The sequence below is a fragment of the Equus przewalskii genome, chromosome 9, assembly GCF_037783145.1.
Source record: "Equus przewalskii isolate Varuska chromosome 9, EquPr2, whole genome shotgun sequence".
Classification (NCBI taxonomy): Eukaryota; Metazoa; Chordata; class Mammalia; order Perissodactyla; family Equidae; genus Equus; species Equus przewalskii.
Genome location: NC_091839.1, coordinates 5,869,103 through 5,882,963, shown reverse-complemented (window position 1 = coordinate 5,882,963; position 13,861 = coordinate 5,869,103).

The window sequence follows — 13,861 nt, the reverse complement described above, 5'->3', positions numbered from 1 at the left end:
AACAGTTTGTGGTACTTTGTTACAGCTGCTCTAGGAAACTAATACAGAAAGTCTTGGGCAAGATGAGATCCTGTTTGCGTTTGCCAAACACTCGGAATGCTGTGTGCAGAGTGACTTGTGGGGAGTCTGTGGAGATGGCTATGGGGAGGCCGGGGTTGGGTAGCAGTGGTGATGGGAACTCATGGGTGGGGAGTTGGGAGGGAAGCGCAGTCTAAAGAGAGAGCAGCACGTGGGGAGGAGGTGGGGACTGTTGGCTCCAGGGCCCTGGTATTGGGGGTCAAGGAAGAAGACTGAGCCCACATTCGTTTGTATCTGGGAGGTGTGATCGTGGTGACACCAGGAGATGGCATTGGGCCCTGTGTATTAATGGTGTCTTTTTATTTCCTGTATTTATGATGCTTTGACATCTCGGGGCCTTGCTGATCCTGGAGAGACTGCCCCTCCCAGGGCTAGCTAATTCCTACAGACAGTAAACAGCTTACCTGTGAGCAAGTCTTTGATGTGCAAACCAACCAGTCTGAGTCCATACCCCACCCACAGCCTTTAATCAGGCTCCTGCAGTCGGACACTATCCCCCTGCCCTAAGTCATCCCAGGGCCAGGTTCTGGACAACTGGGGACCACCCTATAGCCCAGAGCTTGCGGCAGTTATTCAAACTATCCCGTCCTAAACCTGCTCAGCTTGCCTACCCTGTTTTGCCCATTCCTTCCTGTAAGAACCACAGTAAAGTCTCTGGCCCCTGCTTTCCTGTCGCTCCCTCTGCCTCCTGACTGACCCTGGCACTTTCCTGGTGACCCTGCATGGATGCCATGCACCCTCCTCTTGGGAACTGTAAGTAATGAACTCTTCTTTCAAAGGCAGTTGTCTCGGTGTCTGTCGTCTTACGACACCTGATTAAAACAAATCCCAGGTGCATTTTAAAGTACCCTGCATACCAGGCCTGAGCTGAGTTGGTGCCTCTCAGCCTGCCTGTCTGTTGTTGCTGTGGGTTGACACAGTGATCAAGGGGTATGAGCTGAGAGTGAGCCCCAGTGGCACCAGAGTCTGGTATCTCCTCGGAATTGGGGAGTTGGGGAAGAGGGTGAGCATGGGATGGATGGATGGCAGGATGGACAGGGGCCCTGTGGAGAGAAGCTGACCATGGAATCAGCTGTCCCTATCATGGCAGGGCTGTGTGACCTTTGAGGATATCACCATTTACCTCTCCCTGGAGGCAGTGGGGGAGGCTTGCTGAGGCTCAGAGAATCCTGTACCGTGAAGTCATGCTGGGCAACTTTGCACTTACAGCCTCGCTGGGTAAGGCCTCCACATCTACCAGATGACCTGAGTTGGTTTCTGCCTGCCCTTCTTCCCCAGAGGCAGCTCTGTCCTTCCCACAGCAGAGCATGAGCACTTCTTCCTTCCCCACTTTCCTGGCATGTAAGCTGTGGGTTCCAGGACTGAGCTGTTTGCACTACTCTGAGCTATAAGCCCCAACAACTGCCGCCCCGAAGCCTTGCGGGTAAGGGGCCCAGAGTCAGGAGTCTAGACCTCAGCCCCATGGATCCCATCTGGCTTGGCCACTCCTTGCTCAGATGGTCATCCAGTTCCAGAATGGTTCTGTGATTCAGGGTCTGTCCCCTTTTTAGCTGACATTTCCTGGGGTCGGTCTGTGTCGGGAGTTACAGGCACTGACATGGTCACTACTTGGCTGGGACCGCCATTTGAGTTCTTTCCTGTAGTCTGTGGTGGAGTAGTTCACTGGGCAATGTCTTTCCCTTAGGACTTGCATCTTCTAGGTCCCCAACTAGAGATGCGGGAAGAGAGCCCTGTGTGCCTTAACAGAGCAGCCGTTACTATAGGCATGGCAAGAGGCACTCAGAGAGTGTCTGGCCTGGTAAATGGGAGCTGGGGGAGGGCATGACATCGGGCCTAAGGTCAGAGTATACCAGCAACTTGTCCCCTGTTCACTATTGTTTGGGTTCCAAGGCTAATGGCCATACATCATCCCTTCCACATCATCCCTTCCCCATTCTTGAAACTTTACCACTTGTCACTTCTACTCTGACATTAGGTCCCTGGCAGTCCATCCCCTCTGATCTCCATGTCTCACCCTTTCCACTGCGCATTCTGCAGTGTTCTCCAACACTGGCCTACAATTAATGTGTTGTGAGGTGTATACATTTCTTTTTATTTTTTTATTGAGGTATAATTAACATATATCATTATAACTAGTTTCAGGTGTACAACATAATGATTCAAAATTTGTATGTATTGCAAAGTGATCACCACAATAAGCCTAGGTAACATCCATCACCATATATAGTTACAAAAATATTTTTTCTTGTGATGAGAGATTTTAAGATCTACTCTCTTAGCAACTTTCAAATATGTATTACAGTATTGTTAACTATAGTCAGCATGCTGTACCTTCCATCCCTGTGACTTATTTATAACTGGAAGTTTGTACCTTTGACCCCCTTCACCCATTTTCCCCATCCCACCCCCCTTCCTTTGGCAACCACCAGTCTGTTCTCTGTATCTGTGAGCTTGGTTTTTTGGGTTTTGTTGTTTTCGGATTCTACATATAAGTGAGATCATGCAGTATTTGACTTTCTCTGTCTTACTTCACTTAGCATAATGCCCTCAAGGTCCATCTATGTTGCTGCAAATGGCAAAATTTCATTCTTTTTTATGGATGAATAATATTCCATTGTATATGTATATACACCACAATTTCTTTATCCATTCATCCATCGATGGACACTAGGTTGTTTCCATATCTTGGCTGTTGTAAATAATGCTGCAATGAACATGAGATGCATATATCTTTTTGAGTCAGTGTTTTCATTTTCTTCGGACAAATACCTGGAAGTGGAATTGTTGGATCCTATGGTAGTTCTATTTTTAATTTTTTGAAGAACCTTCATGCTATTTTCCATGGTGGCTGCACAAATTTACATTCCCACCAATAGTGTACAAGTGTTCCCTTTTGTCTACATCCTCGCCAACACTTGTTGTTTCTTGTCTTTTTGATAATAGCTATTCTAACAGGTGTGAGGTGATATCTCATGCTGGTTTTGATTTGCATTGCCCTGATGATTAGCGATGTTGAGCACATTTTCGTGTGCCCGTCCGCCATCTCTGTGTCTTCTTTGGAAAAATGTCTATTCAGATCTTCTGCCCATTTTTTTCATCAGATTGTTTGGGTTTTTTGCTGTTGATTTGTATGAGTTCTTTTTATATTTTGGATTATAGCTCCTTATCAGATATATGATTTGCAAATATTCTCCCCCATTGAGTAGGTTACATTTTCACCTTGTTGATTGTTTCCTTTGCTCTGCAGAAGCTTTTTAGCTTGATGTCGTCTCACTTGTTTATTTTTGCTTTTGCCTTGAAAATGACAGAAATCTTATTTGGTATCTTTCTCTGTTTCCCTAACAAACTGTCTCCTAGGCCTCTCACATCTGTCTGTTTCTGCTTCTTTATCAGCAGTCTTTGGGGGAAACTCACCACCCCCATCCCCATTCTTTCCCTCACAACTTTCTGCTGGGGAATTTCCATCGACCTCCCTTCTTTCAGATTAGATCTTCCTGGGGTCATTTAGTCTCCTTAATCGTCCACCTTTGAGAGGTTGCTTTTGCTTTTGGTGGTGAAAGAAGCTAGGCTCAGAACTGGAGAAGACATTTTTGGTACATAACGGAACTCATGCACGACGGGGCCAAGGTACTTGCCTTCCGAGCGCTTGGTCTGGTTTTTCTTGAGCTGTCAAGATTTTTTTGTTTCTGTCTTTGCACTAACCTTTTCCAGCAGGACCAGCTGAAAATGATGGGCTTTATGTAAAATCTCTTTTGCCTAATCATATTTTAAATTATATTGTGGAGATAAATATTGTGTCTTCCTGGGGAACGTTTCTCCTTCCTGATACTGTGAGAGCAAATAAATCCACCCTTCAGACAACGTTAATTAAACATGCTAAAGGAGATCTCATTTTAAAATGGCCAATATGGGACAATTTCAGTTTACTCAAACTGGCGTATTGCATAATATAATTGGAGAAACAACCGGCTATAAAAAAAATCAAACAACCAATGGGAATCCTATTTTAATTGTTGAGGCTTCTAAACAAGATTAAAAATCCCGTACTCCTTCTTTAAGAAAAAATAATTAAATAAGCAAAGATGCCAGCAAAATGAAACCAAATCTGCGGCTCCTCCCTCCTCTCTTGCTGAGCTCCCCTCCTTCGACTTCCCCAAATTCCAGATCTAAAATTAAATTGAAAATAAGTAAACTTTTAAAACATTTTAAAATTGTAATGGCTGGCCTGGGGAACCTTCGTTTCAGATACATTCGCCTTAAGGCCACCCTTGGAGAAAGAGGATCGAAAACCTCTCCCAATGGAACTCATTCTTTGATTAATATACAGAAGCTTCTAACTTAAATACAGCCATAAAAAGGATCCTTACAACAAAAAGGAAAAAGAAAATCTTTAGTGAAAATCTTCAGCCATCTGAACAGGTCGTAATTTGGATCCAGCATTCTTTTGAAATTTGTGCCTGAGACATGGCTAAAATCTTAAAGATCTCTGTTTATGACTGTCTACATGCCTATGCATGTGTGTCCGGATGATATAATTTCTAAAGAGAGCTCTATTTAGTTGACTTATAATAAGTGGTTATATAAATTATTTCTAAATGTAATAAAAACTAGCCCAGATGTCTTTCAAGTTAACATGATATAAAATTATCTTAGGTAAATAAAAACTTGTCTAAATTTGTTGGTTTAATTAAAATAGACATGTCATCAGAGTTATCAACATAGGATATAATGTAAACATACAGCCTTTATGAGTCAAGCAAACTCGTGTTGTCTGTGTTACATAGTTTGTCAACAAAAATAATAGCTAGTTTGTCTGATATAAAGATTTTATAAACAATCTAAATAATTATTGAAAACCGGTAAACTAAATAGATGTGGAAAAGGGTAGATATAAAAAAGGTAAAAGTTTTTGGGGAGAACTTTTTAACAATAACTATGTGTTCTGATGAATGTACTTAAAACAATTTAAGATGACGGCTACCTGCTTTAATGTCATATAAAGTTTTTATGAGTAATCTAAGCATGACTGTTGAAAACAAATGGTTTAAATATAAGTAAGATAAGACTTTATGGATAAACTTTTGACAATAATTATATTTTATTACATGTATATTTAAAATAACTTCCAAAATCTTTTTGGTAACTTAAAGTGTTAAAGTTTCACTAGGTAAAATTAAATGATAAGAAAATTCGTTAAATATGTAGGTCATTTTAAAATAAGAAAACAATACTGAAATGTTATTACTAAACCTGTCTATGTTTATCTACTTTTGACTTCTTATTACAGGGAAACTAAAAGATATTTAAGTTTAATAGTAAACATGTCTTATGTTTTACTAAAAGATTGTATTACAAAGTAGCATGCTTCTAGAAATTATGAAAAGTACTTATAAATTTGCTAAGCCACAGAACACTAATGTAAAAGACAGTTTATGGTTGCTTACTTCTTAGGTTTCACTAAAAGTTAAGGTCTGTAAGGGTTAAAAATTCTGATTAATATATGTAATTAAAACTACAGAGAGTTAATAAAAAAATCTTTGTGTTCAGGGAAAGTAAGATGCATGTTTTCAGTAACAGAGGCGTAAAGACCAGAGATATTTTTATTTGTTTTGTTAAGAAAGATAAACTTGTCCTAAAGTACTAGGAAAGAAAAAAAGAAGTAAGGTATGGGACAGATTCTAAATGTAAAAAAGCAAGTGACAGAAACTTTGTGGAAGTAAAACCCTGAGGAAAAAAAGGATTTGGGGATCAGCCTCATGGCACAGTGGTTGAGTTCAGCACACTCCACTTCAGCAGCCCAGGTTCATGGGTTCAGATCCCAGGTATGAACTTACACTACACATCAGCACCCATGCTTTGGTGGCATCCCGCATACAAAACAGAGGAAGATTGGCACAGATGTCAGCTCAGGGATAATCTTCCTCAAGCCAAAAAAAAAAACAAAAGGAAGATTGGCAGCAGATGTTAGCTCAGGGCAAATCTTCTTCACCAAAAAAAAAGAAAAAAGGATTTTTTACATGATCAAGTCAACTAAGAGTAAAATAAATGGAGCTAAACAAATTAGTTTCAATATCGAAAGTAAGTTTAAAAATTAAAAATTTGATTTTTCTCTCAGAAGGATAATCTTCTTAAACTTTTGGTGTACTGTTGACAAAGAGATTACAAAAGGGTTCTTTTCTTTATCTTTGAGTAAGTCTACCTAAAAGACAGAAAATCTATGTTTTGTTAAAATAATTTCCTATGCTTAAGGAGGCTGAGTTCTCTCCATTAGGGTTTTCTTTTGTAAACTGTTCCATTCTCTCTGTTTGTCTTTGACATTTTCTGTAACCTTGATTAAATGGATAACTAACAGTGTTCTAAAACCTTTTGATATTTTTTGACAAATTTCCTCAAGGTTCAAATTCTAAGTAAAGTCTTTCTTTTTAGGGGTTTCCAGTGGGGCCCTAAGACTTCTAAAAATAATTTGTTCTCTCTTTCTATAAAGAAAAAGATATTAAACTAGTTAGACTTATTTGACATGTTAAACTACATGGCAAACATTATCAAATAAATGATGATAAACCATCTTAGGTTGTATTATGCTGGTAAATGTTATTAATATAAGTGGTTCTTGGTTCCTGTCTCATATCTCCAAGTGCTCCAGATATCCGTAGGAAACTCCAAAGATTGACAATACGGCCTGAAACCAGTTCTGCACAGTTAGTGGAGGTGGCCTTTAGAGTGTTTACCAACTGAAATATGGCAAAAAGAAATAAAAGATGACCAAAAGATGCAGAGGCAAGCTACTCTGCTCACAGTGGCCCTGCAGTCTGCTCAAGGTAACCCAAGGGAGAAGAAGAAAACACCCCTGGTGAGTGACCCCAGCCTCCACCTTGAGACCAAAAGGCCACCAACAGAGTCAGGGTCTAATCACTGTACGTACTGCAGGCAGGAAGGGCACTGGTGGTGAGATTGTCCAGACAAACCCCACAGAGGAAAGGGGTCAGACGAGACCATGTCATGGCTACTTCCCATGACTGCAGACGAGATGCGAAGGGGCCATGGGGCTCCGCAGTTGGCTCCAGGAACAAAATCCTTCTCTCCCCTGAGGAGCCCGGGGAACCTTAGCAGCAGGAGGAGAGCCTGTTAAATCTTTGCTTGATGCTGGATCCATATTCTAGGTATTAAATACTAAAAGGGAAACCTTTCTAAAGAAAATGTGACATAAAAGGGGTGTCACAAAGAGGAGAAACCAAAGGTTTCTGGAGCCCTTAACCTGTGAAATAAAGTGAAAAGTGTTAAGAGATTCTTTTCTGTATGTTCCAGAGTGCCCTGTTCCCCTCCTTGGGAGGGATGTGCTATCAAAATTGGAGGCCTCAGTAAGCCGAAAACAAGATAAAATAGAAATCCGCGTTCCCAGAGATCAGGGAGTCAGGCTCATGGCCTTATTACAAGACATACCCATACCTAAAAAGAAAGACATTCCCTAAAATATTCTAAACCAGGTTAACTCAGATACAGACATGAGGACAGGTGGGACAAATGGCCAGTACCATACCTGAAAAATAAAATTAAAACAAAAGAACACTGACCTTGGGGAAAACAATACTCCCTAAAGCCAGAGCCACAAAAGAAATCCTCCCTGTGAGTGACACAAAAGAAATCCTCCCTGTGAGTGACAAAACAAGCATTAATCAGGACATATACGTCCCCATACAACACTCCCATTTTACCCATCAAAAATAGGGAACAAGGGAATACATGATCAAGCCTGAGGGCTATCAATAGAACATTCCAGGACATACATCCTCACACACACTGATGACTAATCTCCCCAGGGTATTAACTCCAAGAGTGTCGGACCCCCTCCCCCAGGTAACTGCCTATTCCTCCAGTCAGAAACCTAACCAGTGGGGGACTCTCAACCATACAAGCTCCACACCACACTTAATCTCCCATAAAAGAAAGAGGGGTCAGGTGAACTATGGGCCAGCCCAGGGCAGTGTAGAGCCTCTAGACGACTGGAGACTAAGAGACAACTCTCCTGAAATAAAACACTACAACCTTAAGCTGCTAGATTCCTTCAGATTTCTAAAAACCTTGTCATGCCTCAGGCCCAGCTACTCCACTCACTGGTTCCTTTGGGCCTGTTGCCCATGCCCACCCAAAAGTCCCAAGTGAACCATTGTCCAGCATGGAGAGAGAGCAACAAAGCAATCTCACTACACCTCAGTTAAACAAGGCCACCCTTGGTGACTGTAATCATTTCTACACTTAAGTTATAGGAGACCTCCCTTTGGACACATGCAACACAGCTGTAGCTCAGCTTTGAGCTTAGAGCTGCCTTTCAAGAAGACTTCATCGTGCTCTGGGTCAGTCTGTTCCTTGACTAATGTCTTCCTCTTACCTGGTTTACTATTGCTCATGACTCTAAAAGTCTTTTCCTCATTGCTGTGAACATGATCCCAGCCAAACCTTCATAACTACCTTTGTAAACAAGCGGCTAGAGGCCATCAAGCTATAGATGGTCGTATCACAGGGATATGAACAGATGTGGCTAAAGCCAGGTGACAACCAGACTTACTTGAGACTAGCACAAAAAAGGTTCTGGGGACCAAGTGGCACTGCCCCCCCAACAGCCCCTTGACAACACCCATATTCAGCAGGAAGCGGCTACAGAAGCCTGACCTTTGTCCCTCTACACCCGTCAAGAATGAGGACCAGAACAGAGGAAAGGGGCATTTGTTACCCTGGCCCATTGCCACCATGAAACACAGACTGCAGCCCCACTTAAAACAGGCTCAACATGTTTTCTTTAGCTTACAATCCCTCCGTGGTGGCCAATTCTCTTATCAGCTGAGCTCTCCCCCACAACCAGGGAGAGACCCGAGGAAGAGCTTCCTGCCCTTCCTTTCGGGGTCCTTTCTCTGTTGGGTGTCACAACTTTGAAATGAGACCAAAGCTGAGCGCTCAATGGCACAGGATTTATTCAATGGCCAAAGAATGGAGAAGCGGGAACAAAGTTCACAAATCAACTTCTCCCCTTCTGGAGTGTCTGTGCACCATTTTATAGGGTCGAAGCAATGAAGGGGAGGAATATTCATGGTAATATGGAGAACTGGGCGGTTTCTTCTGGTGATTGGGGTGCCACCTCTTTCCTTCTCTTATTTCGTCTGGTGTTTCTTGACATGACTGCAGGAAGGCGTGTCATTTACTGTGTTGGTGTGTTATAATGAGCATATAATCAGCTGTGGGGTCTATGTGAGGTTAGCTCAGGTGGCCATATTGTTCTCAACCAGCTGTAACTGCTTTTGATTCTATGTCTCTGCCATCTTCTTCTTCCTACGTTTGTGGTTTCCTGTAAGCTAAAGAAAATATGTTAAGCCTGTTTTAAGCGGGGTTGCAGTTTATATTTTGTGGAGCCAGTGTGCCAGGGTAGCTGTCTCACTAGTTTATATTTGCTTGTATTGCCTTTCTTTTGCTGTGCAAATTTCTGTTAATAGTACTCAAACACCAGCAATGCAGTTGCAACCAGATTTTCCTGGGCCTGGACACTCCCTGCTGCACAGGGCTGATGTGTTACCAGCAGCCAAGGCCCTGCTGAAAGGTGTTTACAGAGAAGTGAGCTGGAGACCTTCCTCTCCCTCCAGTCCTACACCTTGTCCTTGTATCCTTGGCCTTGTCAAGGATGTGGCACTAGTAGGGCCTCCCCTGGGTTCTGTGGCCTTTAGAGGCTTCCCAGCGTACAGCACCCCTCCCTCACCCTGACCTCAGCACCTTCACCTTACCAACAATCCCATGCACTTGTTCCTGAGTCAGACACGCATCAGTGATAGGGCCATTTCCTCCCACCAAAGTTAACAAGAATTTCTCCAGCATTCCTCTGCTTTCAGTTTTTTGGCATGGAGTGGAGGGTAAGGGGTCCCTTTCAGAGCATAGTGTCATGGAAGGAGTGTCACGTGTCAGGAATCCCAAGGCAAGTCCTTCCACCCAGAAGACCTTCCCCTGTAATATGTATGATCTGCTCTTAAAATTTTTGCACCTGGCTGAATACCAAGCCACACACCCAGGGTAGAAACTATACGTGTGTGTGGTGTGTGGAGGGAGTTCTGGTTTAGTGGAAACCTTCACCAGCAACAGAGGCAGCAGAATGTAGAGAAGTCCATCAGAAGGGAGGAGGGCAGGGCCTCCTTTGTGAAGACCTAAGAGACAACACATCAGAGAAACATTTCAGAGGTAGGGAGGTTGGGAAGCACCACTGACTGCATCAGACTTTCTCCAGCATCAGGTCACTCATGGCCTATGGGGTTTGGGGGAGTATCACAGGAACACCAGATGTTCAGTGGCTTTTCCCACTGTGTGAAGGCATTGCAAGAGAATTTGGAAGCCTTCAACCACAATTTCACACTTGTTCAGCATCAAAGATTCCATTCTGGAAAAAGGCCTGTGCATGTGGGTCATGGGAGGAATTCTTTAGACAGCCCTCCACTCTCATTACGCATCAGAGTTCACACTGAAGCAGGGCCTTATGAGTGCAGCAAATGTGGTAAATATTTCAGCAAAAGGTCTGGTCTGACGCAGCACCAGAAACTCCACAACCCAGAATGGCCTCATGAGCACAGTGACTGTGGGAAACCCTTCCCGCCAGAGCCCCATCCTCGTCAAGCATCGGGGAGTTCACACTAGAGAAAGGCCTGGCAAGTTTAAGGAATGTGGGAAAATCTTTAGCTGAAGATCCAGCCTCAGAAAAACATTAGAGAATTCACATTGGAACAAAGCTTTATGAGTGCAATGCACATGGGAAAACACAAACTCCCACCTCAGTCCCCAACAAAACGTTCACACAAGAGAAGGGCATTTTAGGTGCAATGAATGTGAGATAGCTTTCAGCCCAAAGTACTCCCTGATTCAGCACAGAAGATTCATAACCTGTAGAGACTTTATTAGTCCAGGAAATGTGGGAAAGTGTCAGCCAAAGGCTTCACTTCATCCCTTACTAGAAATTTCACTCTGGAGAAACGCCTGCAAAGTGTGGGGAACATGCTCCCTCTTTGTTCAACACAACTCACACCAGAGCTGAGCTGGGCAAGTCGCCTTTATGAGGGGGCCACCAGGCAGAAGTCGAATCTCATTCATGAAATATCCACACCGTTGTATTCTGTTTCCACCACACAGATGTAATAGACATAAATAGCCTCTAGATCATATGCAAAATGTAGTAAAATAATTATGGAATGATGCATTTGAGTATTCATTACCTTTGTTTTGTTTTTTCAACAGCTTTACTGAAGTACAACTTATATATAATAAACTACACATAAAGTGTACAATCTGATAAATTTTAATACACAATTATCCCCATGAAACCCAAAGTTGCCTTGTACTCTTTGTAATCTCTCCATTCTCACCCACTTATCTTCAGAAAACCACTGATCTGCTTTCTGTCACTATAGTTTACATTTTCTAGAATTTTACATCAATCTGGGATCAGCTTCACTAGGCAGTTCAGGTTCAGATTCCCTGTGAAATTTCAGTCATGCAGGCAGGTTGGGCTGGAGTCTCTGAAGACTTGCCTGAGGCTGGAAGATTCATTTCCAAGTTCATTCATATGGCTGTTGGCAGGAGATTACAGTTCCTTCCTACATGCATCTCTCCAGAGATTCTCATTGCATGTCTTACCCCAAAGCAAGTGATCTAAGAACAGGAAAGTGGATCCAAGAAAGAAGCCACAGTGTCTTTTATAACCTAAACTCAGAAGTGGTATGTCCTCGCTTTTGCTACTATAGTCTAGGGTTCACATAGACCAACCCTGGTAAAATGTGGAACAGAGCCACAGAAGTGTGAAAACACCAGGAAGTATGGATTTGGGGGTGCCATCTTAGAGTCTGCCTACTACCATCACATGGTTTTTTCTTTTTCAGTCTTATTGGTAAATCACATTGACTGCTTTTCAAATATCAAGAAAACCTTGCATTCCTGGAATAAACTCCACTTTGTCTTGATGCATGATCCTTTTTATATATTGCTGGACTTGATTTGCTAAAATCTTATGGGGATTTCTGCATGTATGTTCATGAGGGATGTTGGTCTGTCATTTTCTTGTAACGCCTTAGTCTGGTTGTGGTATCAAGCATAATGCTAGCTTCACAGAATGTATTGGGGGAACATTCCCTACTCTTCAATGTTTTGGAAGAGTTTGTGCAGAACTGGTATTACTTCCTCCTTGAGTGTTTGGTAGAATCCACAGTGAAGCCAGTAGAGCCTGCAGTTTGCTTTGTGGGGAGGTTTCTAAATAGAAATTTAATTTCTGTAATAGATGTAAGGCTATACAAGTTATCTATTTTTTCTTTTTTTTAAATTACATTATTGAGGTCATAATGGTTTCTAACATTGTGAAATTTCAGGTGTACGTTATTACTTATCAGTTTCTGTTTAGATTGCATCGTGCTCACCACCAATAGACTAATTTTCGTCCATCACCATATATAAGTGACCATTTACCCCTTTCACCCACTCCCCAACCCCCTTTCCCTCTGGCAACCACTAATCTGTTCTCTTTGTCCATACGTTTGTTTATCTTCCACATATGAGTGAAATCATATGGTGTTTGTTTTTCTGTCTGGCTTATTTTGTTTAACATCCATGTTGCTGCAAATGGGATGATTTTGTCTTTTCTTATGGCTAAGTAGTATTCCATTGTGTGTGTATATGTATATATGTATGCCACATTTTCTTTATCCATTCCTCAGTTGATGGGCACATGGGTTGCTTCCACATCTTGGCTATTGTGAATAATACTGCAACAAATGAACATAGAGGTGCATAAATCTCTTTGAATTGCTGACTTCAAGCTCTTTGGATAAATACCCAGTAGTGGGATAGCTGGGTTGTATGGTATTTCTATTTTTTATTTTTTGAGAAATCTCCATACTGTATTCCATAGTGGCTGCACCAGTTTGCATTCCCATCATCAGTGGATGAGGGTTCCCTTTTCTCCACAACCTCACTAACATTTGTTATTTTTTTGTCTTGGTGATTACAGCCATTCTAACAGGTACATGATGATATCTCATTGTAGTTTTGATTTGCATTTCCCTGATGACTAGTGGTGTGAACATCTTTTCATGCGCCTGTTGCCCATCTGTATATCTTCTTTGGAAAAATGTCTGTTCGGATCCTCTGCCCATATATTTATCAGGTTGTTTGTTTTATTGTTGTTGAGTTGTACAAGTTCTTTATATATTTTGGAGATTAACCCCTTCTCAGATATATGATTTGCAAATATTTCCTCACAGTTGGTGGGCTGTCTTTTCATTTTGTTCATGGTTTCCTTCGTCTTGAAGAAGCTCTTTAGTTGGATGTAGCCCCTTTTGTTTATTCTTTCTTTTGCTTCCCTTGCCTGAGTAGATATGGTATTTGAAAAGATGCTGCTAGGACCAATGTCAAAGAATGTATTGCCTATATTTTCTTCTAAGAGTTTTATGTTTTTAGGTCTGTTGTCCACAGTCACAAAGGGCAAGGAATGACAGGTACCTACTTGGTTGTTTAGGCAATCCAAGTTTATTGATAAAGGAAAACAGAACAAGGAGCGGGGAAGCAAACAACAAATTGGTACTTAGAACATCCATGCCACAATCAGCTGGGGAAGTCCCAATAGTTTGTACGGCAGGCAGGGGTGCCAATTGTCCGGGTCTGAGGCAAAGTTTCCTTCCCTCAGTGAGACTCCCAATTGGTTCTATGCTTGTGACTCCCTTTTATTCTAATATTTTCTGGGTTCTGACTTAAGGTTTCAGACATTTAGATA